The sequence below is a fragment of the Aythya fuligula genome, chromosome 2 (genome assembly GCF_009819795.1).
Source record: "Aythya fuligula isolate bAytFul2 chromosome 2, bAytFul2.pri, whole genome shotgun sequence".
Taxonomy (NCBI): Eukaryota; Metazoa; Chordata; class Aves; order Anseriformes; family Anatidae; genus Aythya; species Aythya fuligula.
The window spans coordinates 40,634,383-40,661,696 of NC_045560.1; positions in this window are offsets into that span (position 1 = coordinate 40,634,383).

Genomic DNA, 27,314 nt, shown 5'->3' on the forward strand with positions numbered 1-27,314 from the left:
AGTGTCTCACGTATGGAAGTCAAAGGTCCAGATTTCATAGCAAAATCACATGTTCTTGCCTGCCCTGAGTGTGATGTTACTTCACTTTTCATTGACTTCCATCCATATTCCCTTGGATGCAAGTCTTTGAGATACAAACGCAGAATGTTCTCTCAGGACAGCATCTTGAGCACGTTAGTGTTATTCCTCTTTAGTTCACCAAAACCACCATGGGTATGTGAAACATCTATGTGATTCCCTAATTGCTATTGCCTGCTTTTCCTAGAGCTAAGTCCTTTGGCTACGTGAAGGCACCTCCCTCACTTCTCAGGCCAACTGCTGGGTGACTCCCCCTTGTTTGTTACTACTCAGAGTCAGTCACTAGCACACTTGGAAGACTGCACAAAACACCTGTTATGTCTATATTCTCTCAAGAATGATTTCTGGTGCAGCTTTCTGTGGAAAACACGAGGCACGGCTTTACGGCAAGTGACAGACTTGGTCACAAGGGCCAGCTCAGGCATGAAGGCTCCTGTCACTCCCCAGTCACTGCTTTCCAGAGACCAAAGGCAGCGACAGCCGTGGTGCATGCATGCTGGTTGAGAGCCTGCAGGCAGATGGGGTGGCTTCAGGCCTTGCTGCTTGGCCTGCACGTGCCTACCACAGGAACTTTTCCTCTCATGTTTTTACCAGTGTTTCTGCTGGGCTATCTCAAAACCTGTTAAAAAAGTATTTTACGGCAGGAATACTATTTAACACAGAAAACTGAAGGGAAAGGTGGACTGTGAAAGCATGCAAGGGGCCTCTTTTCCACTGCCATGTCCTCCAGCAAGGTGCTGTCTCATTGCTTCACCCAAGAGATGAGGCCCTGGAGGAGGCAATCGGCCTCTCTTCCACTGGGGTTACCCAGCGTGGGGAACGTCCACGCTGCAGCCATGTGGGGCTGTCCTCCTCCCTCAGGGGACGTGCACGTTGCCTCTGACCTTTGCTTTGTCTCATACACAGGTGTCCCACAGATGGCATCCCGGCCTATCTGCCTGAAGCCGCCCTCTGTTCCAGGAGGAGGCAAGCTGGCTGGTGCCTGTGCAGAGGGTGAGGAGAGGTTTGGCTCCGTTAGGGTGAAGTGCCGGCTCACTTCTGGCAACAGCAAATTCCATGTCTTACTCTAACCACTAAACACCATTGCTTTAGGCCAAGTGCTTAGAGGAGCCAGAATCTTTAACCAAATCTCATATTTCTTCACAAAGTTTCCATTGGACTGGTTCACACATCTTTTGCTCATTTTGAAGGGTGGGGTAAATCCCTCAACGTAGTCAGAGACCGGTGCCATTCGCAGACTATATTGCCAACAGCAAGTACTGAGAGTCATGAATGAGGGCCATCACAAGATTGCCCAAAAAATGTATAATAATAATAAAATTAAAAATAACATTTTAGAATAGCAAAATGATGTTCTTTTCATCACACTTCAGACGCTGGAAATGTAGGCTCTCTTTTTTTTTTTTTTTCTTTTTTCTTTTTTTTTTCCCCACTCCTTCTCCACTGTCTTGCAGCCTGGAAATATTTGGGAAAATGAAAGCTGAGATGTACACACTTCTGAGTGCTGGTACATTACGGTTTCTATCAAACTTCATGATAAGGCCTTGGGAGCTGGCAATGTCATATGAATTCCACTTTAAATAGTTACTTTGAACCTACAAAGTTAAGGAAATTAATTCAACAGCAACATTTCTTAGTGTTTTAAACTAATTGAAATATTTAACACCCATATGTACATTTTAAGTGATGCAAGACTTGACATGGAAATTTGTATTTCTGCAGATTGCCAGAGCACTGGGAAACAAAACCAGGGATGATTTAATCCTGAATTTCTCACCATTTATGTGTTTACAAAAGACCAGTAGATATCCAAATCCTTGTTTTCATGTGGAAAATAAAATATATTCCCATAAAATACATTGGCAGAGCATAAGACCATTTTAGAAAAGGAGGTTGGTTTCCTTAGTAAACCAACTATTGTCTGTTGTAAATGCAAGAACTGGAATTTTTGCACTTCCTAGCTAACATACTCACATTTGTGAACACTATTGCATCCAGAAAAGTTTTATTTTTCTTCAACTAGCAAATTCTATAACTGAAAACTTCTTCATATTAGAAATGGTACTTTTAGTGTCTCAGTTTGATTACGTGCTTTTTTCTTCTCTCAATACCATACCTTCTAAAAATGCAGATTTCCCTTCCCTACTCTGAATTTGCAATACTACTCCATTCTTTTCAACTCTGTCCTGGTAAGTCCCTGGAAATCTGGTTGCAGCCTTCTTCATTCTGAACAACCTGGTTCAGGTTTGGCACTAAATCAAGCAAACTTCCATTAAGTGTCACTTCTATTAAGTTGTCAATCGATGCACTGAATCTTCACGCCTGTTCTACTGAAAGACTTGTGTAGGTGACAAGAAGTTCCAGTTAATTTCAAGTTTCCAGTTCAAAATGGCTCCATTGTTGTTCTCATTTGGCTCTTTGTCACCCTCTAGTGACATGACAATGGGAGCCAGAAGAAAAAAGGTAATTTACAGTGTGTAGAGTACCTAAAAGCTACTCAAAGACCTAGTATTATGGCTACATAAATAACCAGGATACAGACAATAGCCATATTGAGTGCTGCCCTGTGGTTGCAATATACATAACGAAGAATCAAGAGTCAGCAGCTGGTGTGGATTAGAAGGCTAAAATCATCTGTCCTTACCAAGGCCTTGGGGACCAAGCAGCAAGCCTTGGGCAGCTGTGTCACAACACACATGTGCTTTGCCAAGCACAAACGCCTCTCAGATCTCTCCTTAACTTATCAGTGGCTCACGAGGACATTTTTGAAAAGCAAATGCTTTTGGATATGAAAGCCAGTGGCATCATATCCAGCAGACTCCTGCCAATGGTGACTAACATGAGCTCCCCTAGAGGCCACAGATTACAATCTTCATGCTGTCCAAACACCCCCCTTCTAGCACAGGGTAATGCTGCTCAGTCTAGTTTAGGTAAAAGTAAATAAAACCTGAGTTCTACTTTTCCCTCAGCCCCTGCAATAACAAGAGTGAAACAGCCTTCCCAAGGTGCCTCAGCACATCTGTTTCCTTCTATCTGTTCATCACCTTTGTCCCTCACCTCATCAAAATCACCTGAACTCTCAGTACCCTATACCAACATTAATGGCTTCTTTCAGGTTCTCAGACTCCCCCTTTCTGCTCATTCCATACATGTTCTTTGTGTGTGTGTGTGTTTTTTTTTTTTTTTCCTCATGTCCCTTTTTCATTATTCCTCCTGCCTCCTTTCATATTGTACACTTTTTTTTTTTTTTTTCTTTTTTTTTTCTCCCCAGAATACATCTCGTAGTTCTGACCTCAGAGAATGTGCAGGGAAGAGAATGTGCTTGTGAAACCTTACCAGAAAAAGAGGCAAGCCTTGCTTAGTGGGTGAATGAGAAGGGGACATGCACGGCTGGCCCCAGCAGTCAAGAAGAAAGCAAGGGAGTGCAGTGGATAGCAGAGTAATTGGGCTGAGTAGGCACAGGAGGAGAGGCTGCAGGCTGGGGTGGCAGTATGGAGGAAAAGTGAGGGTACAGGGTGAAGGCTGCACAGAGCAGGAAGATCCAAGCTGGGGGTGTTGCAGCTGTTGTAGGATGAGGACTGGGAAGCTGGAAGGAATGAGAGACTCAGCAGTGGGAAAGAGATGTGGGGTTAAAAGGGTTTGGATGAAAGGCAGAAGGATGAAAGCAAAAGGCTTTGTGGTATTTGCTGCTTTTGGCGACTGGAGGGATGGGAAGCTTGGGAATCTTGGTCAGGAAGCAAAGAGGTTAGAAAGGGAATTGCCACCCTGAGCTCACCTACCCAGGCTCAGTTCAGAAGCAGAGACATGCACAAGGACGTCTTCTGCAAAACTGCCAGCTACTATGAGAAATGTGGCAGCCCTGCTGTACTGCCCTCTGCTTGGAGCAGTTCCAGAGTCTTGTCCACAGCATCATTCTTTCCTCCTTGAAAGCCTTTTTCAAAGTGTATGGGCCATGACAGACCGCCCCAGACAGGGGGAAATCTCTGCCTCCTTCACTGCTAGAACCATTTGGTTTTGAGAGTCCACGTGGCAATGAATGTATCTCAGTGTGTATTTGTAAAGCACCATTAGAACTGTAATAATTATTAATTATAAAGAATAATAACGCAGGCTTCTGTAGGGTGATTGTTCACATTGCAAAACTACCAGGAACTGAGTTTGTCTTGCAGCATCTGCCAAAAATAGTGCCAAGACTGAGAGGCAGTGGCAGAGCTCTGCAGGGATATTGCAGTCTGCGCCTTTGCAGGCCTTCACCTGGTTTCCAGAGTGCTGCCCCCTCCTTTTTGTAAGCAAATTATATTTCAGTTAAAATATCAGGACTGCATAAACTGAGCTGAAGGTTTAAATCCAGTAAGTTAATAATCTCCAAAGTTGCAACCTGATCCTGGGCTGTTCTTTTGTTGTTTTGTTTTCTAAAAAAGTAAAATCCTGTCTTTAAATGGCACACAGTTTTCCTGTTTGTCACCGATCATTTTCCACATTTTACTACAGAAGTCTTCTAATGCTCAGTACAGCAGGTTGCCTAACACTTTGTGATCCTCCAGGTGAAAGAAAACGTTGAAATTATTTACGTCATTTAGAATAAGCACCTGGAAAAAATCTGAAAAATATAGATTATCTCCTGCAGAATAATTTACCATGTAAAACTGTGTTTCTGGCAAATGGTTGAATACTAGATCACATTTTAAAATATGGTTTGTTATATTGAATGATTATGCTTAAGTACATTTTTGGATCTTGCTTTCTAGGAACACGAGCACCATTTAGTTAATCCACATCTGGTATGCAGTGTATAATGCTGAATGTTTTACTCAGAGTCATGCCAAGGTTTTAAGTGATCAACAGAAACAGTGTCTGCAATCTGAATATACGAGAACATAAATTATAGTGACAAAAGACTGGAATTTTAAGATAACAAACACGGAATCCAAATAAAATTGATGTATTGAGGCTCTGTGCTCTGGGGGCTGAGTGACTGATTCACAGATCTGACAGATTTGCAGATACGACATAGAAGGCAATTGATACTTTACAGGATCAGGCCCACAGAAAAATAAATAAATAAATAAATAAATCCATGTTTTTAAGACCATAGCTGAAACTCATGCATTTAGCAGTCCAACAAAACCTTGATACATGAAGGGGTTAGAATTTTCCACAGTTATAATACTTCCTCTGTTGTTTATACAGTGCTGATTTTAAAATGGTAAATTGATGTTTAAAACACAAGGATCAACAGCATGATTTTTTGGCCATAAGCATTCAAGAAAAATATCACCCTATGATGTGTTTCAAGAATATAAAACTTTACTCTGACAGAAAAAGTATATTTGTTATGTGTAAATTGCAAAAGGAGGTGGTGCTGATAGCATCAGCATCCGTGTCAGGTTGCCTGACACTGCCTGTGACAATACAATTCTGTTGCTGTAATTTAGGAGTACTTTAACTGTTTGCTATTTTATGGTTGAAATTTTACATATTTGAATTTTATACAGTCACACATACCTGCTAGAGACCACCTTTTCACCCTCTCCTTCCCTTTTTCTCTCATTCACTCCCTCTCCAAAGGCATGTCAAAATTACATTGTTTTGTGTCCGTTCGCCGCCTTTTCTCTGCACAGCTGCACTACTTCACACCTCAGAGAAGTGATCTGAGTATGTATGGGAACAGTTTTTTTGTCATGACTATGTCCTTTCTTGTCTTCAGAGAAAAGCTTAGCAAGCTTGTCCAGGGTCCAAGTCTTCAAAAGATCTCTTCATCAGTGCTCAGAAGGTACTTTCTAGCACTTTCTGGCTGAAACTCCAAAGGGTGCAATGACACTCTCTGCCAGGAGAGACAGCGCTTTTCCTACCTCTAGCTGCAGTTTTGGGATGATACAGATTAGGACCAAGAGCTTGTTTTTCCTGGATTTATATTCCTCCTTTTTCTTACCCCCCCCCCCCCCCCCTTCTGTTACAGGCAGAGTATGAAGCTGCCTGATAGAAATGATAGAAATGCAGGGTCCAAACGAGTTTGAAGCTGATGAAGAGACTGCTGAGAACACCTGGTAAAAAAAAAAAAAAAAAAGGGAACTGCAAGCTTGTGGAAAAAAATAAAAACTAGGTCAAGAATTTATGATGGAGGGACAGAAGAAGTGAGGGTCAGAGAGGAAAGAGGGAAGAAAGAATGATTAAACAAGGGATTTAGTGGAGACATTAGGACTGGAGCCGGAATTCTGGGTGGGATGTGCCATAATAATCATGGAACGAATTTGCAAGTGCACAGCAGTGCTTCTTAGTCATTTCCTAACTTTTCAGATAGTCCTAGTGCTCATTATATTCTCCCAAATTCCTCTGCATTTCTTGAGTGACGCATATGTTAGGTAACGTATTCAACACTAGAATTGAAGTAACCATGGACATGGTTAAACTTTTTCCCCCTGTTTTACCCTTGAATTTACCCTTTGGCCCAAGGAAAAGTACACTGGGACAGGGTCCAGGAACTCTAAGTTCTAGCTTCATATGTGACTAATGTATGACTTCTTACACTTCACCATCATTGTTTCTAAATGTTTTTTTTTTTTTTTTTTTTTTTTCTGAGCAACCCAGCCACAATAGAGCTAACACTGTTTTGTATTTTTATCACGTACAAAAGCACCCTGCAGAGATGTCAGCAGATTTATATTACTTCAGCATATAATTACCACTCAAAAAAATATATCTTCTTGGTTCCAGGTTCTCAAAAAGTTAATTTTTAAGACTTTGTGTGTGTGTGTACATAATGCTTTGAACTTAGAAAAGATGACCAATGAAAGCTCTAGTCTGCAAACAGCAACATTTTGAACAATATTTCTAGTCCAAATGTCCAGCTGAAGCAGGTGAAGGTGTAAAAACGACTCAGCAAGATCCTGAATAGACAAGAAATTAAAAAAGACGATGTTTAGTACCTGGCAAGCCTAGGTTCTCAGCGTGTAACTCGGACAACACTGGAAATCAAGGCATCCTGGTTCCCATCCCTCTGCTGTACTAACTACTTACATCACACTGCCCTCTCTGTCATTTTACAATGCATTCCCTTAAGACCGTTGGCTAAACTAATTTTTGGCTTATGCAAGCAGTGTTCCCAGCTTCAGCTGGCTTTCCACTACCTTCACACCACTGCCAACTATCTCCCCCCAACACCAAGCATCACAATAACGCATAACACACACGGGGCCGTGCTCTCCCAGCTGACTCCCCACTGGGCACACAATTAGCATGTTTAAAACCTTGCATGTTTAAAACCCTGCTAGCTTTGCCTGACTTCTTTTTTAGTAGCAGCCTAAGTTTAGAAAAGGACAAGTAAACTCATTTATACTGGTTACATTAAAAATAGCGGTTATGCTGTGACAATAGCAGCGGGGGAAATCCCAGTTGGTCTTTTGGAACATTTCGGGCTTCCTGCTTCATTGCCTCTGCTGCAGTCTGCGCAGTTACATAACGCAGCAAGCAGCACTGACACACTCCTCTGAGCAGGCACGCTGCCAGCAGTATGTGGTCTGCTGAACACCCCTGGTATACGGGCTGGGGACTTTTGTGACCCTCCTCCACGTGAACTTCAGTTTTAAGTGGCAAAGAAGTGTTTGTGCTGCTCTCCCTTGAGAAACCCCGATTTACTTTTATGAGGCCATCAATATTAATGTTCATGCGGCATTAGGGAAAGCTATCTTCCCCTCCCTCTTACAGCGCCAAACATGAACAATGAAGTAACTCTGTAATCAATGTCTTCTTTAAACTGTTTTTTGTTTCTTCCCCCCTGCTTGCCCCCTTCTCTTTCCCTATTTCCTTGTGGGGTATTGCTTTTTGGCTGCTGAACCCTATCTTTACTTTTCTTTCCCTTGTTTATTTATGTAGCCTTCTTAGCTTTGGGCTTACATCAAGTTCCCCTGTAGCATGCAATCATATAGTTACACAAATGTCTCCATAATGCTGAAATTGTCACATAGATTCCAGATGTCAAATCCAAAACACTTTGGGCTTTAAGAAGAAAGACAAGGGAGGAGTAGAACAGACCGAAGCACATGCACTCAAGATTTTGGAAGGTGCACATTCCCAATAAAGCCTTCCAGAACCACAATGACTACTCAGTGCAACACAGCCTCTCACCATAGTAGGGTCCTTGCAGGCCTGCAGGCTCTCTCCTATACAGGATGTTCCTTCTTTTCTGAACTACAGGCACCCCTCAACACATTTTTCAGATAAGAGTTCCTAAACTATATCCAAGTGGAGTTTGCATGTCACTGGAGATGGATTGTTCCATAGGGCTAACAACAGGAATTTCTACATTTTTCTCTCTACAGTTTTAACAACAATCATTTTGCAGACAATCCCTATTCTAGGAAAGTAAGCACACAGAGAAAGCTGTTTACTTTCACTCGACACTTTTTTAAGGAACCTAAAAAATTCAGAAACTGAGTTATCTGTTGAGCTCACCTAAGGACTTTGATGTAAATACTGAATTCAACTTGCTATGGCTGCCTCATGGCGTTTGGGAAGCAAGTGTAGCTGACAGCCAGCTTGTGTCAGCAGGCTGGGGAAGGGCCTTGGTCCAAGCCATACTATGAAGGCATGTCTATGTAGTCAGGTGGAGACGGTTGTGGAATAGCTTAGCTCATTTTCTAAGCTGCAAAATGGAAGACACATCCAATCCCAAGGCTGTTTGGACATGCTAATGTGGAACTGTGCCCAAGCTAATATGTTCTGCTCAGAGGCAGGTTATTCTTTTACATAAGTTGGCTGGTCCCTTATTTGGTGAGGTATATATGCTGCAGCTTGAAATAACACAGTTCAGGTTTTTATATGAATGTTGATTGCTGGACGAAGTCTCGTCAGAAAGCCAGACTTTCTTTTTCTTTTTCTTGTTCATCCCTCTGATGATCCCAGGGAAGTTGTCAACAAGGATGGGATATATTTTGCTTGCACAGAACAGCAGAAGTTAACCTGAAGTTAAGGTGCTAAACCTCTTAATGGTTTATTTCTCTTTCATAATGACAATGTCTTTCATTTAGCAGGACCAAGAAAAAGCAAAAAGAACTCCTAAAACCTTGTTAGTCAAAAATGTCACTTTCTCCCTCACAGCTATCTAATGTGTACATTATAGTGGCAACATATTCTACAATACATTTGGTGTTTGTAATTTTTTTTGAGTTAAAAATTATAGTTAAATATTTTTACATTGAAAATCCTATAACAGTTATCAAATGTATTATTAAAAGACCTTAAACCTATGTTAAAATCCTTGGTGTCTGTATATCAAAACCTCCTTTCCTTCAAAGGAAATGTAACGATAATGCACTTCTGTTTCCCATTCTACAACGTTTCCAATTTAACAGATTCACATGGGACAAGGTTTATTGTTTAATGATACTATTACCAAAACCAGACGACCTCTCTGTGTCAGAGGTAAGCCATTTCATATACCATCCTACCCTTACATCTGTTATCATAACTAAGCTCTTAACTACCTAGGGCTCTCAGCAATTACTTTCTAATCCTTTACCTACAATTGCTAAAAATCTATAAAAATATATGTAACCTCCAAGACTTAGCTGTGACACAGCTCTGAACCAATGTGTCTAAAATGGTTTCTGGACTGTGCAGAACTTAACAACCTTCTTCACTGATTGTGCACACAAACATCTTGATTAAAAAATCTTGCAGACTGCATGACACAGTGTCTAGTACTTTGTCTTTCACAAAAAGATGTTTAGTATCTTAAAGAGTAAATGCTGTGCAGTGATATACTTGGGAAAAGATTGATGCTTATACTATTGAAGTTGTTTTCACTGCAAAGTTAAATTGTAATGTACATTGCATTAATGACTCTCACGCTGTCTTGAACAAAACCATCTGCATAAAAAGTGCACAGTGATAGCACTTGAACTCAAGTTAACTCTATAGGAAATACAACAGGACTGTGGTGCTGAAAAGACTTGAATGCTCCCTGCCTCTAGTGGGAGATGCATGCAAAGAGACGGGTACCATTAGAAAGTGGTAAGCTGTAGATCTGGCTTGTAGTTTAGGATGGGAGAAATCCTGTAGAAATGGTTAACATTTTAGTGAAAAATTCCTTTGTATCTTCCTGAGAGACCGGCAACTTTTAACTTAGATTTGGGTATTGTAAAAAGGAGAGGTAAAAGAGAAGAGTGCAACAGATAGGTGCACACAACACAACCCCAGGTCTATGGATTTCATCCCTCTTTCACAACAGAGCTCCCTGAAACCAGTGTCTCTCTGTCACAAACAGTAGACTTTTGCATTTGTTTATAGTTGACTGAGGTACAGTTTAGCCATGTATCTAATGTCCTTTTGCCTCTGTGGGCTTTTCAGATCTCTGTAGAGTGGGAATCACTGCTGAGACAGCGGCTGCTGTGCCATGGCAACCCCTATCAGAATAAATATATTCTTATGTCGTAAACACGTGGATTAGTTTTCACTCCATGGAAGAGAAAGTATCTTTCTTTGTACTTAGTGTCTCATAAAATAGATCACAAGAGTGACTGTATGACCACCACCACTTCTGGGTCATATTCAAGACTCCCTTAGCACAATATCTTGTCTTTGGCAATGTCCAAGAGAGACTGTTTAGGGAAAAAAAAAAAAAAAGAAAATGGCAAGAAAGCTGTGATATTCCACAGTAAAATCCTCTCTGGTATTAACACAACCTTCCAAGCCCAGGAGTGATTGTCTTTGTAGTTAATAGCTCTTGATTAATTTTTCTTCTAGGATTATTTCAATCAATTTGAACTTTGCAAGACCAGACTATCCTGTGACAATGAATTCCACAGTTCAGTTACCACTGTGTGAAAAACTATTCCCTTCCCTTGGTTTTGATCCTACCACATGCAAATGGCATTTCAGGCAACCCATTTCTTAAACTGTGAGAGTCAGGGAAGAATCACTCTGTATTCATTCTTCCCATGCCACTAATGGTTTTATAACCTCTGTCATATTACAACCCCAACAGTTACCTCTTAGCCAATTTAAAGTGTCCCTAGGTTATTCATGCTCTTCTTTTGTGGAAGCCACTCCTTGTCTTTGGTCACACATGTTGCCATTATTATTATCTTTCCTTCTTACAATTTTTTTAAGAGCATGACCAGTTTTCAAAATGTGGGTCAAATCTGTAAATCTGGATCTAGACATTGCATCAGGGCTATAATTGCATCATGTATTCTGTGTAACTTCCATTTCCTTCTAATGCTTTGCTTGCTTGCTGTTGCTGAGCATTAATCTGGCATTTGCATACAGTATCTCTCTAGTAACTCAGACACCTCCTTCAGTAGTTGTTATAACTTATTTAGAGCTGTATTTGTATGATTATAATGAGGATTTCCCCCCCATGGGCATTACTTTGCATTTAACATTGAATTTCATCTACCATTTATTGCCAAATTGCTCTGTGTTAAGAGAACATACTGCATCCTATTGTAATTGGCTCTTAATGTGCATCGTTTGCTGAGTTTATGACCTCACCACTTACTTCTTTTCATTAATTTACTTCTTTTTACATTCTAAAAGTATAGTAGCATAGGACTGAACATCAAACCTTGAAGAACACCTCAAACTAAACTATCTCCACTGTGAAAATGGAACACAACCCTTTCATTCTCTATCCTGCTTTCTGAAGCTTGTCTTTCAACTACATAGTAATGTGTGAGAAAACACACCGTATCTCATGCTTGCTTTCTTTAGCACACATTGCTGAAGGATTTCACTGAAGGTTTTTGGAAATCCATCTACACAGAATTATTCAAATCATTATCATTCACTTGCATATTGATTCTTTCAAAGAAGTCTGATCATTTGTGCTTTTTACCCTCCCTTTATTAACGGTCTCTTTTCATATCACGGTTAGCTACGTCTGCCCATTTTTCATCACAGTTGGTATCAGTTTACTTCGTGCAGAGCTCAGGCTTATTGGTCTGTAATTCCCAAGATCCCCATGAATTTAAAAACAAAAGCAATGTCACATTTGTCACATTCCATTCCTTTGGAACAGAGGCCAAACTAAGTGTGGAGTTACATCACAGTTAATAATTTGTCACATATATCAGACTTCCCTTAGAAGTGTTTTGAGAATCTGATCTAATCTAGGTGATTTGTTACCATTTGGTTCTATCTAATCTGAAATTTCTTCTCTGACACTTCAATTTGAGATAATTTTTTGACTTGGCCCCATAAAAAAGATTCTGCAGTAAAGACCTGCCTAAGCTTGCTCGTGGTGAACATTAATGTGAAAAATTCATTTAGCATTTCTGCTCTGGGCTTATCTTCTTTAAATGCTCCTTTTATATCCCAAACATTATAGAATGCCTATAAAGTGTCTGGCACAACTCACGCTTCTGATGTGTTTAGAGAAAGTTTTATTATTCATTCTTATGCTTATCACAAGTTATTCCTCAAAATATTTTTGGCCCACTTTATAAAGGGTTTATATTAAATGTGGAAGAGTTTATGTTCTTTTCTGTTTTCCTCATTTCAACATAATTTCCACTTTTTGAAGACTGTCTTTTATTTCTAACAGCCTCTTTCACATTTCTGTTTAATCATGCCAGCTTTCTGTGTGCGTGTGGTCCTTTTAAAGTCTCTTTTGATAAGTAGTAAATGTTTGCTCTCAGTCTTTAGTATAGTATCTTTAAACAATCAGCATGCCATCTGCAAACTTTTTTGCTCTTTTGGCTTCTCCTTTTAATTCCGCCTTAATAGCCACTATTTGCATATTTCAATAATACACTTAATAGCCTAATAGTATACAGGAGATACATATGCTTTGATACAGTCTTTTGATTTCTAGGCAAAGCCTCATAATGAAGGAATTTCTTTTTAATTACAATTTCTAATAACAGCTGCCTGTTAGTTTCCCCCAGACTCCTGCTTTGTTTCTTGGGGGATTTCAACAACTTGTCAATAAAAGAAGAATCAATCAGCTCTCAGATAAGACAGCACTGAGTCAACCGCCCTCCAGCTGCTCTGAACCATAGTGAACAGGTCAGCAGAGCCGGGACAGATGGGGTCCTGCCCCTAGAGTCAGGGCTTACTCTCAGAGCTTGCAGAAGGGCTCTGTGAATGCCACATGGGCCACACACAGACCTTCCACTGGTGCTTGCCACTGTTTTTCACAATGTTTTACAGCAAGGGAGGGCACTGCTCGATGTGAATGCTCATTTAAGGTTACCTACACAATCATTTTGTGAGCAGGTGGAAAACTGAAATTGGTGACAACTCAATAGTGCTGGACCCCAGCATTTTTTCAATGCAGACAGGTATAATTCAGGGAGGTTCATTTCAAAATGGGCATTGGCTGAAGCAAATAAATAAAAAGAATGTGAGATCAGCACTGACTGGAGAGATTTTATTGCAGAATTGCATAGTGAGTTCTCATGGATTTGCTAAGCAAAATGAAATAATTACAGCCCATGCAGCCTTACAGTGCACTTCTGCTGACCATGACTCACATCCTGATTTCAAGACATTCTTTTCTCTCTCAAATAACTTTCGAGACCAGTAAAATTAATAACTGACGATAGAGAAAGATGAAATTTTAATCTAATAGTGCTGCGTGTATGCAAGTAACACAGGGATGGAAGGAAAAGGCTACTTCAGCCATGCAGAAGTGCCTAATTAAAGACCACAAATGACTGTAATACTTCTCGTGGGCATGTCACACATTTTCTCTCCTACACTGCCACCTGGTGGCATGCTACAGAAAAAGCTGTTCTGATGCAGCTGGTTTGAGCAGCACTCGAGCTGGGAAGGCTTCTCACTTCAAATCCGTCCCTCACAAGTTTACCGTGATTAAGTTTTCTGAACAGCTTGGCTGCTGTTGCTATAGACATAAGCATTTTTAATTTTAGTGAACATTATATCTTATTTTAACTATGTTTATATTCAAAAGCCTTAATTCCTGTGATTCAGGTTTTTTTACACATACAATCACTGCATTAAATAATAAAGTTATTATAGGAAAATATGCAAAAATCTTTTTCCCCACTTAGCTACTAAAAATATTTTTTCCATCCAACAAAAAATCTTATAAAAAGGACAAAGTCACATATTTCAATTTATAGGAGGAAATTGTGGACATGTTGAAACTTTTGGGAAAAATGCAATTGGCTTTTGGGGGTGAGAGCATAGCTCATAAAGTTTTCTCCTCCTTCTGGTGGAAACAGGAAAGGCAGTGTTTGTCTTGCCTGCTGTGGAGAAAAATGTATTACATCTCCAAGAGCAACTTACACCTGCCATCTTGTCTCTGGCTGGCTCTCACTCCAGATGTATGGCAGCAATCAAGAAGAGAGCTTGAAGAAGTCTCAGGAGGCCTATAAAGTCAACAAAATGGCTTATGACCTCTTTTTTGTTCAATATTTCATGATGTATAAAAAAAAAATAACAAAGTGCTGAGGTTTCCCATTTGATTTTCCATTTAAAAGACAGATCTTGTAAGAGTGTAAGGTTTATCACATCAGGGAAATGGGAGAAGTGTAATTCAGTTGAGATGTTTTTCAGCCCAGGCTGTTTTCAGCTCTTTAGTTTGTTCCTTTATTTTTGAACCACTAATTCCTGTGTGTGGAAGGGAAAATTCAATAGCTCCATTTACCTCAAAGAGGAGAACAGTGAATACTCTCACCTCAGGTCTCTGAGTAATCCAGATGGCCTCCATGAAAACAAAGCAAAACAAGCCTTGAAATTTCCAGGTTTTAATGTAAATAATTAAGTAGCTGAGAGTATTTTTTTTTTTAAGGATACTGTTCGAATCAAAACTTTTGTCATTTCAGTACAAATCCAAGCAGTTGGACTAATCATGTTATTTCACCATTCGCACATTTAGGGCCCTTATTTATTATCAGCGAAAATGCTGGAGGGTAACACGGGGTTATTACAGCCTCAGCCTGGATCAGCTTCTGAGATAATTCTGAGTAAGAATTATCTGGGAGGTGAATGGCCTCGGCCTCACTGTGGTTCAATCCCTTTCACTCCCATTTCATCCAACATATGTTCAGATCAGGATGTTCTACCTTTATCTTGTATTCCTCACGCTTTTGAGTTCTTAATCTTTTTGTGGGAGCTGCTCTGTGTGTCTCTTCTGCCTAATTTAACTATAGTTTATATGGCTATAAGATAAAGATATTTTATACCTCACTAGCCAAGTGTAAACTATTACAGTAAATCGTGTTATTTTCACAAGTTTGGTAACAAGTGCTAGCTGGCATTATAAGTGTGGAAATAACACTTTTATTTCCACATTCCTGCTTTCATCATTCACATTTATATCTTCAGGGGAAGAAGGATACTTGATGTCACATTGAGGAGTGTCTCTCCACTACATTTAATTCCTGAGCTGGGAAAAAATATTGCCTAAATACAAAAGGTCACAATTAAACTCTCCAGTATAAATGTACCACTCCCAATCCCTCTGTTTTATTAAACCTTAACAGCATCTGACTGAAACAGAACACTGTCCTGAGGCCACCGGGGTCGTTTTCTCAAGCCCTGCTAAACTCTGATTTTCTTTGTTTTTCTTTGGTTGTTTCCTGAGCTACTACAGCAGCCAGGAGAGGAGCTGTTGTGCTTGTACCTAGTGCTCACATTTAGACTAGCATCTACTTCTGTCATGATTTAAGTGAAAGTTGCATAATTGCAACCCGCATTTAGATCCAGCTGTGTCTCCAGGCCAGAGAGCTATTTTTAAGTAAACAAAAATCAGACTACAGCTTCCAGTAAGGAAGAGAAAGGGAAGAAAGGGAAGAGCTGGACTCCTTTCCATCAGTTTTCTGACATGTTCATGATACAACTTCTCCAGCAAAGAACTGCTGTATTCATTTTAACACAAAAGGGACAAATCATGGTTTGTATCATAAACCTGTTTCCCCTTGATGAGCTCTGTGTATGCTCTGTGTTTGGTATATGAAGGTCTTTTTTTTTTTTTTTTTTTTTTTTTTCCCTGCCAAAAACCAAGAGGCAATCATTCTGCAGGTGGGTTATTTTATTCTCTCACTTTTGGGATGTTCCAGTATTGCTCAGTGTTCTGCCTATGACACTTCTGTGAATATCTGAAACCAAATAAACAAATGCCACTGGGATTCACCAGGACAAACAGAATGCAGACAGTTGTCTCACAACAAAATTTTTGTTCCTGAAACAAAATTAAGATTCAGAATTTGCTATATCAGTAGCATTCAGAAAAACATCTTCTAGAAATAAATTTTGAGAAAACCATTCATTAAATTAATATCCTTAATCATCTTTTCAAAGGCTGCACAGCGCTGTTGTTCTCCAAGCACAAAGAGGATGCACCGACTAAAAAGCTATCAGGCTGAAGCACAGCCAGCGAACACAGCATATTTGTGGGGCGCTTGGAGACAAATGAGATTTTGGCATAGTGGTGACTCAGTTAATTGCACAGCTATCACAAGATAATGTGCTAGTATTAACATCAGTAACTATGTGTTACAACCCTTCCTCTCGCAGTGTTATATGCAAGCATTTATGATAGTGTTCACTGCTTCCAGCTCATAAAACAAATCCTGAAAGTATTCTCAGAGAGATTACGGTGTAAGTATTCAGAATAGGCTATTATACTTTGTGTGGGTCTGGCGCTGTCAGCTGCCTCTGCCAGCAGCGAGTGACGCTGGATCTGGCAAATACAAGGGCAGGAGCGGGCAGCTCAGAGCTGAGGAGCTCTCCGTGAAGGCAGTGCCAGCCCAGCAAAAGGATGTCTTAAACCAGGCATTCCCAAACCACAGCACACACCAACAGTGACGCATGAATGGCAAAATGTCTCTCCCTATGCACACAGCCCTAAGCAGCCGGGGGATACTACTGGAAACTAAATTTAGGAATGCTCACCTTAGACCAGATAGCTCAAAATAACTGGCCAAGCTGAGCTGAACTTCTTGATGTGGTAAGAGAAAGGGGTGCCTAAAATGAGATGTGTTGAATTCCGCTCTTGGCTGTTCCAATTTTGATAGCTGGGCTCCCTTAAAGGAAGTGGGTGACATCTGATTACTAAACTCTGCTGCTGCTGGTTTGGGATTCTACGTGGTTTTTTTTTTTTTTTTTTAGCAAACGAGGCAGAGATACACCTTGAGTACAGAGGAAAGTGTGCCTAGTGGGGAATGCTGGTGATGCCTTAATGCACCTTCTGTGTATCTTGCAATCTCTTTCAAGGAAAGTAACAGAACAGGGGCAGAGAGCAGAACAGCAGCAGCAGAGCTGAGAAAAATTCAAGTAGAGCAACCACAAGTAACAGTAGGTGGCAACAGATCATCTTTCCCATTTTCTTGGTCCCAACAGCAATCAGTGGTTGATTTCCTGGTTTCCTAAGACTGTAAATGAAGATTTCCTTTTGCATCATGTGGTCACCTGGTCTTATTTCCACGGCCTAAACTCCTCTCAGCTCCACATCCCATTTAGGAAAGCAGCAGCACAGTGATAGAAATGAACATGGAGCAACTGCTACAGCAAGGGGCTAGAAGGCGTTTGCTAATAGATGAAGGCTCATCTCCAGAGGCAGGCAGGCCCCCTCTCACCACCAGGCTTCATGTGGTGGCAGTGCCCCATGATAAAGCCCTTGGAGAAGTGAGATGGGTGCAGTAGTTGCACGGGAGTTGTGTCTTCTCCCTGATTTCTTAATGCCAAGTTTTCTTGCCTTCCCATCTGAAGTCACACTCTCTCTCTGTCCACTGCCTACAACTTTTATTCATTAGTTTGGACTGCAGCCATATTTGATGGAGACACAGAGTCCATAAAAGATGTTATGTTCCTGCAGGTATCGAGAAAATAGATGCAGAGGAGTATCCCATTGGAGCCCTTCTGAAAGGATAGATGGAGCACAGGGTTATTCTTTATTGGACACCAGAGAAACTGCATGGCTGAGTGCTGTTCCCAATGGTCCAGCTGCATGAAACCTTCACCTTGCATGGACACTGCAGAATCCAGCCAGGGGACACAGCCAGAGACTCTGAGCATTTCTCTGCCACAGAATTGGCTGTGCAAACAGGTTTCCAGCCCAGCAGGTCATACTATTTGACTACTCGCTGGCTACTATTCCACTAACTGAGCAGCACCAGGTAGAAGATTCTCTGTTGATATTCACTGATAGTCACCCTAGAATTGCCAAGGATCCACCAAAAAAGGCACAGTGAAGAACAACCAGGCAAACAATTTCTAAGCCAGAAAGGTAGGCAAAGGACCCTGGAAGAGGATTTATTAGAAAAGCACAGTGATCATGGCTAGGGTTGGCCTTATTTTGACAATATGTGCTTTTGGATAATATTTTTTAAACTCTCTTATTTTACTCCTTGAATTATTGTAGGTCCTAACCCAGGTCTTCACCTTTCCCAAATGCTATCTGAATGGTGATATTACAAATTTAAACAAGCAGTCGTATGTAAATCAGAGTTAATAGAGCATCCCCTCTGGTAGTTGGGCATGCATTATTCAGCTCTGGGTATCTTCTTTTTCCCCTGCGGGCTGCAGCCATGATTAAAATGTTACTTTAAAATGAATGTCTCCACAGAGACAAAGATGGATCTAATATATAATGGATTATCTCCCACCAAGCTATTAAGCAAGAAAGTTACCTCAGCATAAAGATTTCATTACATCTCACTAAAGACTTTGGATACCCCATTGCCATCTCAGATATTCCACCAGGCCAAAATGGATTAAAGCACAGGATCTCCTTAAAGAATATTTCATTTTTTTTCAAATCCAAAGACATGACAAGGTGACCTCCTTTTTATTAAGGTTTCCTGTGGGGATGGCTGTCAATACACATGCATACCATTTAAAACAAGCAAACAAATGAAAAAAAATAGCATATTAGTTTTAGAAAAATGGCCTGGCATGGTGTAAAGCCTGCAAGACCACTGTGCACAGTGCAGTTCAACGTGAAGTTTTCAACCGCATATTTTATTAAAGAGGTCATTGTGGTTCACTGGGCACAGAGTCAGGCTCCCTTTTAGCACACCAGATGACTCAAAGAATTTGGGGTCATCACAGCAAAGAATCTGGAAGAAGAATTGGGGCCAGATGGTTTCAAACCACAACTTGCCTTTCAGTACCTTCTGCACAAGCAATAAACTACGTTCCAGCAGCGCTCCCTATGGACGCTGCCAAGAGAGGTGTTCCAAACAGGATCTGATAAAATCAGCTATTATCCAAGCAGGGAGAGATTCCAAAGTTAAGCAGAAATAAATCTCAATACGTATATTGCCATCAAGGTTTATACATAGCTGTTTTCCTAATCTAAACACAAGAGAAGAAAGTCCACGGCCATGTTCCTTTAAACTTTCATAGAGTTTAGCTGCCCTTACAAATGACAGGCAATAATAGACAAGAGTAGCAGAGCAGCCTGAAAGTCTTAAAAGTGCCCATCCCCAGCTGGAGAAATCTCTTTCCTCTCTGAAAAAACTCATGGCTGCACTGCCACTTGGCAGACACTGATTTTTCCTCAGTAGAAGTAGAAGTCAAGGCCTTTCTCTCCAGATATCAGCACTTCAAACAGTTGTAGATGAGAGCAAGAAAATGCAAGTGTGACTTCTGCTTAAACTTAATTCCTTGAATTTCAGCTTCCCGCCTGACTCTTCCAGTAGTTCTTGCTGCAGTGCAATTACACCACATTCACAACGTCTGCAGCTTTGACAGTAAATTATAACACAGCTGGTTACTAAGAACATATTTTTTGTGTAATGGTGACACAGAAATTTCCTAGGAATTAAATCTTTAAATACTCCAATCTCTGTTAGAAATGTCTGTAGAGATCAGACACAAGCTATAAAAAAAAAAAAAAGGCAGCAATATTTAAACAAACAAACAAACAAACAAACTATTTGAGTTTGTCTTCGTATCCTGAAGCACAAAAACTTTGAAGAAAAATCCTGAATTATTATGGCGAAGTTCTTACTTTGGGCTTATACCCAAAATGATTTTATTGCATCTTCTTCCAAGCAGAAAACTTTGTAAGAAAAATGATGAGCCTCAAAAATAGCAAAGTTAGATAATCAAGGGTTTAGGAGATTTTATGACAACAAATAATTCAGGAAAATAAAGTTTGTGCAATACAGCTGTGTTTGTTTGAAAAATACGAGCCTTTTCCTTATTACCTGTGAAGTTAAAAGGCTGTGAGCGGAGCCAAGCTACTACCTGAGACAATTTGTCTTAGCTACTGAATATGCCTCAGCTGGGTTTGCTTTCCATTGGCTTCTGTCAGTGCTTTAGTAAACAAATGCACTGGCAAATCCCAGGGGAACATTTTGACCTCAGTATAAAGTAGAATTTGAACTTGTGTCTAGGTTCTACGAGTTCTGCTTAGAAGAGACGATACAAAACCACAGGAATGATGCAGCTAATCAAAATAAGCAAATCGTCTCCAACTATGTAAAACTTGATCTGCAGGTGAGGAAATGATGAGCAACAACACATGGCTCTGGTCCACAGCCACGACATATTCAGCAAATGAGTACAGGGATGGAGAGAAGAGCAATGTTGAACATTGAAAGATGAGCCACACAGAAGATCAGAACAAGTGTTCTGGGGGACGCTACGGGGTGGCTGGGGGGCAGTAACCCAGGAGTTGTGGGTCTGGAGCAGATCGTGAGACGTAGCAGGAAAAACTGGATTAAATATAAAGGTAGGTGTGATCTAGGGCCACAGCAGGGTTTGTAGAGCTCTCTGGGAAACTGTGGTGACTACAGATAGAGATATAAATATGAATGCTTCATTTTGTTCAGTTGTAAAACAGAAATAAATGTGTACTGTTAGTGCAACATTCTCTGACTCACACATTCCCTTCCATGGCCAGAGAGAAAACAGATCAATAACCTTAAGGACTAATTTCCTGAGCTCCAACAACATGGTCCTTTTGGGGCAGTAAAGAATGTAACCAGCATTCGTGCACATTACCAAAGAATAGTTTGCACTAGTTCGATGCCTCCTATAAACCATAAGCTCTGTTTCTATCTACAAAGAAGGAAGACTGCATGCTGGAGGTAATGAGATAGTCCAGCAATGCTCTAATCATCATCATACTTTCTTCTTCTGTAAATGTTGCTAAAGAAAGAAATCAAGTAATTTTTATCTGAAAAGACATAATCTTCCATTTGTCAAAATTACTAATACCAATAGCAACCCAGCTGGATTTCCTCCGCTCCCAGAGGAAGACTAAAATTAGGATGAATTAGATCTCTTCCATACCATTGTACCAGTTCTGCCTGTAGGAGAACATGGGAGGAAAACTGTTACTGCTTAGGCCAATTTATTGTTTCTGTCATATATTTGCATGCTTAATTAATGGAAATTACCAGCAGCTACTGAAGTTTATAGACAATCAGAACAGTTACACTCCAGTTTTTGAAACTAAAACCTCCAGGAGAAAAATTGTCTGGTTTATATCTTTCCTATATCTGTGATAGCAATTTCCAGGTTTTATTAATTTATTCTACTTTTGGAATTAGGAACCAGGCAATAATTAAAGAGGGAAAAAGAGATTATAATGAGGCTTTGGCTTGAAGAGATGAGAATTACAAATGGGAAACAGCCCTTGTTCCCACAGAGCAAAACATGGCTATGTCTGTTTGCGGGGCATGTCCTGGAAAACAATATTGCACTGTGCAAAGAAGCTGTTTCTGTGGTGTTGGCTTTTTTTTTTTTTTTTTTTTTTTTTTAATCCTCCTTTTCTAAAAGCAACATGATGTGAAAGTATTTCATACCCTTCAAACTCCCAGACAAAGACCCCACAATGGAAGTGGTGATAGGGCTCTGCAAAACAAACCCCGTGTGAGCAGCGCTCAAGCGAAGCCCCTGATGCTCAGACTTGTGAATAATCAGGCAAACAGCCCGCATTGTAACAAGCCCTGTTTATGGGGCTGGAGCAAACGCAGACAAGTTTCATTCACATGCCTCAGTAAGCGCAAAAATGCTTGTAACAAGGAGCCTCACAAACCCAGCAATTAGGGCCGTTGAAGCAGGCTGTGCAGGAGGAAGATCACAAGCTCGGCGAGGGGCGGTAAGCGCTCGGCCAAACTGGGATGCCCGAGAGGGACGGACTCACAACTCCCAGACAGGCAACAATGGCAAAACCAGCCCTGCCTATGGCTGTGGTTCTCTCTACGGCTGTCTCAGCAAAACATGCCCCAAAACGTCTGAGCAAATTGCAAAAAAGTCAAGCAAAAGGATAACCCACAAAAAAAAAAAAAACAGCGCTAAACATTGGGAATTTCTAAAGCCATTGCAAAAGGTGTAATTTCAGTGAACAGCACTTTGTTGGCTTTCTGACAAAACTGTAATATAAACAATCCCAGCTGCAGCAGCTGAGATGCAGGTTTCTGCTTGTAGCACACGTGAAAGCACGTAGCATTACGTGGATCTAGAAGTATGTGCATCATGCTGATCCCCTCGCAGATATGTTTACTCTATATAAAGACAGTGCTTCTCAGGCTCTCCTGCGCTGTGCCTCTTTCAAGAACAAAATTAACCTAAGGGTTTTGTTTTACAGAGGGCCACTTGCATGATGCCTACAGCCATCACCTAACAAGGCTGTAGCCATGAAGGTGTTATCACAACACAGTTGCTAAAATCCTTCCCATCTCCCTGAAGCCCTGCACGCTGTGCTTTGGGCCAGCTGGGCTCACTCATCTCACTCCAAGGCAGACACTCACCCTGCTCCCAGGACAGACCACCGGGACTTCTTGCTATCCTGAAACAGAGCATGTGTGGCAGGAGCACCTACCCATCAGATCTGACAGCTTTCCTACCGAGAAACATGCCCTGCTCTCAAGTTCAACTAAAGGAAAGCCCTTATCCATTCCTGCTTCAATGCTCAACCACTACTGTCACAGCTGACCACACTAAGAAGCTCCTTTTCTAGGTCATGGACTTCATGGGCTGCCAATGACCTATGATCCTCTTTTAGGCTCGCCAATTTTGGATCACCCACTCTCTTATCACAGGATCATTTTACAGAAGGAACTACACTGATGGGCTACATTAAACACATTGGCAAAGCATCAGACAGTATTAAATTCATTGTCCTGAAATGCACGTGGCTGTTAGTTTACACCTTGCCCACACTATAACAATGTTGATCCTTCCTCTGATGCACACTGTCATCTTTTTTACTACCAATTCCCTCCATTTCTGAAGCCCCACATGTCCTACCATCTTCAGATCGCACTGCAGCTGGTGTCTGACCTCCTTACCCCTACTATTTGGGGGTCATGTGTGAATTTGGCTGTATCAGACATCACACGTATGGGAAGACACAAACAGCTGTGCAGAGGGGTGCCTGCTCTTTTTTCATATTTTATCATCACTGAGACCAAAAGGACTGGGATATCCTGAATGAATGCAGGCTGCAGCTAGCTGGAGCAATCCTCACCGTTGTGCTTCATTCCTCTTTGTGACAGAATCGGCGTCACAGCTCTTGTGAAGGTGCTCTGCTCAGCACAGGGCAATCTCCTGGATGAAAAAGTCTGCTGCATGCCAGAAGCTGGAGACCCCATGCCCACAAACTTGTCATGTGGCCTAGACATACTTGTTTGCCACTTAGAGATGCTACAGGAATGCAATAATTGTTCATGAAAGCCAATTAAATGATCTAAATACATCCAAATCAAATAAAAGTGGTTTATAATTCATCCACCTTCATTCTTTACTATTTTTCCACGTTTGTGCATTCAATTTGGTGCTAGTCAAGACATGTCTTTCTTGAAAACCATTACATTTTGCGAATCCTGCTTCTTCTGTGTGTAATTACACAAGACTTTGAAGATAAGTTCATAACCCTTCCTTCGAGTCCTAAAGCGGGCTCTCTTTTTCCAGCTATACTGGTTACAAGACAAACTTAACCCCTACCTGCAAATTCTGTCATTTTGAGCATTCTAAAATATTGTATATACTGTAATATTTATATGTTTAAACCTTTAACATATAGTTCTTTACTACAAGACTATTAGGAACTGTCAAGCAAAAAGCAAAGTATTTAGCTAGTACTTCTGAACTGTTAATGCTTTCTATTAAACTTCAAGGACATAAAATTTTTATTCCTTGTTAGCAATCTCTCAAAAATACTAAGCAGTTCATCACACTTTATTGTATGTACACTGTGTAAGATCAGTGCTAATTTCCAAAAACGACATTGCCAGAAGATGGCACCTGCTATACGTATTTGGTGCTCCTGAAACAAAAATGTGCAAGTTGCTATAGCACAGAGGGGATGCATACATGATTTTGCCCACTCTGGGTTTCAGGATTTGGAGACTGGAGGACATATTCCATATTTAATGTCACTCAGTGACTTATAAAAGAAGAATTTAGCCACAATCTTAAATATAATCACAAGAAAAATCCATGTTTGTTGAGCAATAAAAGTGTATTACAGAACTACCATTTCCTCTAAGCCATGGTTATTTGGAATTTCCCTTACAATACAAAAACAAACAAACAAACAAACAAAATACAAAATTTCCCTTACAATTTGGAATTTCCCTTACAATGTTTCACTTACAATTTTATGTCTCCAGCTTTTTCTCCACAAATTACAGTGGTGTGTTTGCTTTCAACACCAAAATCTTTCACAAGAATATTTTGCCTTCTCAATTTAAATAGCTGTTTTATTCAAAACTGAAACTTCGTATTCTTAAATATAAGAATTTTGCCTCTTCCTCTTTTCTTTCCTCTCCATATAAGACAGAGAAATCTTTAGTGTTAGTTTTTCCCTTGGTTTTTATCTCCTCTATACTGTTTTGAACCATTTTGGCTTCAGAACAGTTAGGGTGACAAAAGAAGAAGGAAACATGAAAAGATTTAAAATGTCAGAAATCTTGACATGATTGTCTTTATTTCACTCAGTTGCACAAAAGGAAGAAGTGAGGGATTTGGGCGGCCTGATCTAGTGAGAGCTGTCCCAGCCCATGGCAGGAGGGTTGGACAAGATGATCTTTAAAGGTCCCTTCAAATCCAAACCATTCTTTGATTCTGTGATTTATGTGATTCTGTGATGCTGTGGTTCTGTGATTCTGTAGAATGGATCTTTCTGTTGGTACTTTACACCCATGGATCACATTCAGTTATTGCTGCAGGCTGGTGGTGATCACTGAAATGTGTAAAAACATTTCTGTTGTGACACCCATTCTTTAACATTTAGGACATATTTAAACTTCAGGAGTGAAGATTTTATTGTGAAGTAGAATGAATTGTCTGTGTCTGGAAAACTCAGAGTTAGCAGTGGGGCAGAGAGGTTCCAGGATGGCAGCACCTGCGAAATTTGAATCGAAGGTACAGGAATTAACAGCATCCCTGTTTCCATCCCTGGAAAGAGCTTTCTGTAAAAGAGAGGGCCATGGGCAAGGCAGAAGGCTTTGGAAAACATGGTTCTTGCTAAGTGCTACCAGGGGGAAAGAAGAGCCATAAGTATTTTGGAGATACCTTGAGATCTGTGAGGCTTTTCTTGCAAAGGTCCAATGCTTGAATGACCAAGTCTGTTATTCACTTTCTGGAGAAACAGACAGCCACTAGTAATATTTTCTAGCCCAATCTTTTCTAAATCTGAGTATTTCATACATTGTTTTATACTGGTGGGGAGCCAGAAAGACTTTCAGGGAGCTGTTTGAACAGAATGGTTTCAATGACATGCCAACAAGCACAAGGTCTGGAAGGACCTGTGTTTCACAGGAGGCTCCAGAACACAGGCAAGTCAAATCCTCTTTGTCAGCTGCAAGTTCTTAAAAATAAGAGGAAGTTACAGGAAATGCTTGTTCACTGGCTGCTGCTGCTGTCCAGAACCAGTAACTCATCCTCCCAACTTCCAAACTGCTGCTCTCCCAGCTCCAGCCATGAGGTTTTTTCCTCTGAACTGCCTCTGGGACTCTGGAATCACCGTATATACCCTTGATCCTTACTTTCTGCCTGTGCTCTAAGATGTGACTTAGATTTGCTGTTTTTTGTTTGTTTGTTTGTTTGTTTTTGTTTGTTCGTTTTCGCCCTACCATTTCAGAAGTTTTCTTATAGTCAGAATTAGTAACTTGTATTACTTTCATTAAAATAGTAATTCATTCCTTTTAAGTCACTACTTCTAGATGCTGGCATTTTCTCACTGCATTAGGACAATTACTTCAATGAAAAAGACCTCAGGCTCTTTTTTAATGCAAGGAAAATCTGTGAACTAACAGTCAAAAGAGTTTTCATTAAAATCCATGTAGATTAAGAGGCTAAAACATTCAAATTAGTAGACAAGGCAATCTTCCTAGAGGGAAAACAACAAGGCAAACATTCATGCTCTGAGGAGCACACAAACATGGGAAAATATTGGAGGCTTAATTTTGACAATATACTGAAAATAAACTAGCTTAAAACGTTACATGGTGAACGTACTTCTGAAAACGTTGAGCCATTTATAAGCACCCCAGTAGCACTACAGGCTTAGATACAGCATCAGAAGTGCATAGGACACAAAGCAGTGGAGTTTAACGCTCTGTTTGGAAGGTCTCATGTGTGATTCCTAACTGACGCTGCCCAAGATAACACAGCCTATTAGCAACAAGGCCAAAAAAATAGTTGAGGTATTTTGATTTCCTGTCCTGTCCCATGCAACTTGTTAAAATCACTGCTACTTCTCAGACTAATGGTATTTTTCTTAAGGATCTTTCATTTACAAACCTTCAAGCATCTTTTTACAGTATCTATGGGTAGTACCTGTCTATTATTTTCACTCCGCCCCTAGAGAAAATGAGATCTGGTTCAAGCAATATAGGTACTTATGAACAGTTTAAGAAGTAACATTGAATGCCAATTTCCAGTCCACTAACTAGTGCAGATTAAGTGATCATTGACAGAGGGAGGAGTCTTAGACACAGATCTGTAATCTTTTATTATAGCGACAAGTACAAATACCAGAACAAATTCCTTTACTTTTATTCATTATGTGTAGATGTGCATCCAGGTACTCTTTCTGTGGGCATAAGACTCAATCTCCTTAAAGAAAGCAGTTCCAGTACCCCCAACATAAAGAAGTATTTAACTAGTCACTTCATTTCAAGTGTTAATCAGAATACTTATGTGTTAATTGATTAATAAAACTATAACTACATCTTTATTGTCATTGTAATTGAGAGTTCCATTCTATACCAAATAGACATACAATTTGCATATTCATAAAACTCAGTGGGAGCTCTTTTAAAAGTCAACCAATTTTAATAAACATAGGCGAAACTGGCTTATTA